Source organism: Aegilops tauschii, chromosome 1 (genome assembly GCF_002575655.3).
Source record: "Aegilops tauschii subsp. strangulata cultivar AL8/78 chromosome 1, Aet v6.0, whole genome shotgun sequence".
Classification (NCBI taxonomy): domain Eukaryota; kingdom Viridiplantae; phylum Streptophyta; class Magnoliopsida; order Poales; family Poaceae; genus Aegilops; species Aegilops tauschii.
This window is the reverse complement of record NC_053035.3, coordinates 239,059,556-239,064,427: the sequence shown is the minus strand read 5'-3', so window position 1 is coordinate 239,064,427 and position 4,872 is coordinate 239,059,556.

Here is a 4,872-nt window from a genome sequence, read left to right as displayed (position 1 = left end):
GGGCACCTGGAGAACCTAGTGCTTGCCCAAGGGGATCCCGGAGTACCCGTGTGATCACCCTATGGAATGCCACCCAGGCTCAAAGGGATCATAAGATTATTCATGCTAGAAACTTCCGTGTGCAGCCACAAGCCATTATGGGCTCTGGCATAGTTGAGTATGTTGCGTGACCTCTTTCAGTGGTAGGCTAGCAGATGTAGGGGATGTAGGTGGTACTGTCTACCCAGAGTAAAGAGTTAACGTTTCTGAAAGACTGTGTCTCGGTCATTCGCTTCTCAAACATCATGAAGTGCGAGAAATCCAACGGAGGAGATCGAGTCTTGTGGGGAAAAGTGCGCAAACCTCTGCAGAGTGTACAAACTAATCATGGTTAGGCGTGTCCCCGGTTATGGACATCTTGAGTCTCTGGTACTTGGATTATCATGTTGATCTCAACACTTTACTTAATTAATTTGTTGGGGTATAACTATTATTTTGGGATTGAGTTGGAGGAACCTTCTCAATGTTTTCAACAAACTTTGTAGTTAAATAAAATATATTCCTTTGCTGTAGGAAAAAATAGGCTTTATGCAAAAATAAACTTAGAGCTCTCCACTAGCCAAACATGCATGTAGTGATAGCCATTATTCAGCATTGCTCTATAGTGTGAAATTGCTAGTACATTCAATGCACTGACCTACATGGCTGCAACGTCTCATGTTGCAGGAATCTTACGACGAGTAAGTGATACGTTAGGGTTACGATTTCTACAATCAACTTTGCCGTTGGTGTTGATGGGAATCCACAACCTTGTTGTTACTTCCGCTATTTGGATTGAGGTAATAGTATTTACGTTACTTTATACATGTGATTTACCTTTGTTATAAATCCTCGAGTACTGTGTGTGTCAGCATACCGATCCAGGGATGATTCGGGTCGGGTCGCTACACTATAAATAGCCGCCCCCATGGTTGGAAATATGCCCTAGAGGCAATAATAAAGTGGTTGCTATTATATTTCCTTAATCATGATAAAGGTTTATTATTCATGCTAGAATTGTATTGACCGAAAACTTAAATAAATGTGTGGATACATAAACAAATACCGTGTCCCTAGTGAGCCTCTACTAGACTAGCTTGTTGATCAAAAGATGTTAAGGTTTCCTAACCATAGACATGTGTTGTCACTTGATAACGGGATCACATCATTAGGAGAATGATGTGATGGACAAGACCCATCCATTAGCATAACATATGACCGTTCAGTTTATTGATACTGCTTTCCTAATGTCAAATACATATTCCTACGACCATGAGATCATGCAACTCACGGATACCGGAGGAATTCCTTGTGTGCTATCAAATGTCACAACGTAACTGGGTGATCATAAAGATGCTCTACATGTATCTCCGAAGGTGTCTGTTGAGTTGGCATGGATCGAGACTGGGATTTGTCACTCTGTGTAATGCAGAGGTATCTCTGGGCCCTCTCGGTAATACAGTATCACAAGAAGCTTGCAAGCAAAGTGACTAAGGAGTTACTTACGATATGATGTGTTACGCAACGAGTAAAGAGACTTGCCGGTAACAAGATTGAACTTGGTATGGAGATACCTACGATTGAATCTCGGGCAAGTAACGTACCGACAGACAAAGGGAATTATGTATGTTGTCATAATGGTTCGACCGATAAAGATCTTCATAGAATATGTAGGAACCAATATGGGCATACAGGTCCCGCTATTGGTTATTGACCGGAGAAGCGTCTCGGTCATGTCTACATCATTCTCGAACCCGTAGGGTCCGCACGCTTAACGTTCGTTGGTGATATAGTATTATATGAGTTATGAGAATTGGTGACCGAATGTTGTTCAGAGTTCTGGATGAGATCACAGACATGACGAGGAGATCCAGAATGGTTTGGAGGTAAATATTGATATATAGGATGATACTATTTTGTCTGCGGAAAGGTTTCGGAATGCACCGGATATTCATCGGGTCACCAGAAGGGGTTCCGGGAGACCTACGGGAGTTTATGGGCCTAATGGGCCAAGGGAAGGAACACACCAGCGCACAAGGGGCTGGCGCGCCCTCTCTCTGGCCGCCGGCCCTCTTGGGAAGGAAAGGGGCGCCTAAGGCAAGGGAGCCGCCGGCCCCCCTCTTGCCTTCTCCTCCACCTCCCTAGGAAGGAAAGGGGGGCGCCTAGGGCAGGCGCCTTAGGGCTGGCTGTCGGCCCCTTGGGGCGCCCTGGGCTGCCTCCCCCACCTATATATATGAGAGGATGGAGAGGGGCAACACACACCATGATCCGCAAGCCGTGTGTGGCGCCCCATCTCCCTCTAGCTCTAGTTCCTCCTCCGTCCATGTCTGTTGTGCTTGGCGAATCCCTGCGGATAGTTTCACCACCTCTGTCACCACATCGTCGTGCTGCAGGAACTCATCTATTACTTCGCCTCTCTTGCTGGATCGAGAAGGCGAGGACGTCATCGAGCTGAACGTGTGCTGAACGCGGAGGTGCCGTACGTTCGGTACTTGATCGGGACAGATCATGAAGGTGTACGACTACATCAACCGTGTTGATAAACGCTTCCGCTTAGCGATCTACAAGGGTATGTAGATGCTCCCCCCTCTCGTAGCTATGCATCTCCATGGATAGATTTTGCGTGTGCGTAGAATTTTTTTGTTTTCCATGCAACGTTCCCCAACAGTGGCATCATGAGCCAGGTCTATGCGTAGATGATTTTCATGAGTAGAACACAAAGGAGTTGTGGGCGGTGATGTTCATACTACTTACCACCAACGTCTTATTTTGATTCGGTGATATTGTGGGATGAAGCGGTCCGGACCAACCTTACATGTCCACGCACATGAGATCAGTTCCACCGACTAACATGCAACTTGTTTTGCCTAAAGGTGGCTGGCGGGTGTCTGTTTCTCCTACTTTAGTTGAATTGAATTTGACTACAGCCAGTCCTTGCAGAAGGTTAAAACAACAAACTTGATAATCACCGTTGTGGTTTTGCGTAGGTAAGAACGGTTCTTGCTAGTTGCACGTAGCAGCGACGTAAAACTTGCAACAACAAAGTAAAGGACGTCTAACTTGTTTTTGCAGTGCATTTTGTGTTGTGATATGGTCAGGATATGATGTGATATATGTTGATGTATGATATGATCATGTTTTGTAATAAGTTCACGACTTGCGTGTCGATGAGTACGACAACCGGCAGGAGCCTTAGGGTTGTCTTTAATTATTGTATGACTTGCGTGTCAATCATTTAAGTGTCATGTAATTGCTTTACTTTATCACTATGCATTAGCAATAGTTGTAGAAGCAATAGTTGGCAAGACGACCCCGACGCTACGATGAAGATCAAGGTGTCATGCCGATGATGATGGAGATCATGCCAATGCTTTGGAGATGGAGATCAAAAGCACAAGATGATGATGGCCATATCATGTCACATATTTTGATTGCATGTGATGTTTATCCTTTATGCATCTTATTTTGCTTAGAATGGCGGTAGCATTATAAGATGATCCCTTCACTTAATTTCAAGATAAAAGTGTTCTCCCTGAGTATGCACCGTTGCCAAAGTTCGTCGTTTCGAAGCACCTTGTGATGATCGGGTGTGATAGATTCTACGTTCACATACAACGGGTGTAAGCCAGTTTTGCACATGCAGAATACTTGGGTTAAACTTGACGAGCCTAGCATGTACAGACATGGTCTCGGAACACTAGAGGCAGAAAGGTCGAACGTGAGTCATATAGTAGATATGATCAACATAGAGATGTTCACCACTGAATACTCCCCCATCTCACATGATGACCGGACATGGGTTAGTTGATTTCAATCATGTATCACTCAGACAACTTGAGGGATGTCGATTTAAGTGGGAGTTCATTAGTAATTTGATTATTTGAACTAAAATTTATCATGAACTTAGTCTTAATAGTTTTTGCATATATATGTTGTAGATCAATGGCCTGTGCTACCGTTCCCTTGAATTTTAATGCGTTCCTAGAGAAAGGTCAGTTGAAAAATGATGGTAGCAACTACACAGACTGGGTCCGTAACTTGAGGATTATCCTCATTGTTGCACAGAAGAATTATGTCCTTGATGCACCGCTAGGTGACAGGCCTGCAGCAGGAGTGATACGTCTCCAACGTATCTATAATTTTTTATTGTTCCATGCTATTATATTATCATTCTTGGATGTTTTATAATCATTTTATATAATTTTTTGGTACTAACCTATTGACATAGTGCCAAGTGCCAGTTGTTGTTTTTTGCATGTTTTTCACATCGCAGGAAATCAATACCAACCGGAGTCCAAACGCATCGAAACTTTTTGGAGTTTTTTTGACCAGAAGACATCCAGTGGGCCGAAGAAGCGCCTGGGGGTGCTTCGAGGGGAGCACAACCCACCAGGGCGCGCCAGGAGGCCCAGGCGCGCCCTGGTGGGTTGTGCCCACCTCGGGTGCCCCCTGAACCGACTCTTTGCTCTATAAATACCCCAATATTCCAGAAACCCTAGGGGAGGCAACGAAAAACAATTCCAACCGCCGCAGAGTCCAGAACCACCAGATCCAATCTAGACACTGATACGTCTCCATCGTATCTATAATGTTTGATTGTTCCATGCCAATATTCTACAACTTTCATATACTTTTGGCAACTTTTTATACTATTGTTGGGACTAACATATTGATCCAGTGCCCAGTGCTAGTTCCTGTTTGTTGCATGTTTTTTGTTTCGCAGAAAATCCATATCAAACGGAGTCCAAACGGGATAAAAACTGACGAAGATTTTTTTGGAATATATGTGATTTTTGGGAAGAAGAATCAACGCGATACAATGCCCGAGGGGGCCACGAGGCAGGGGCGCGCCCC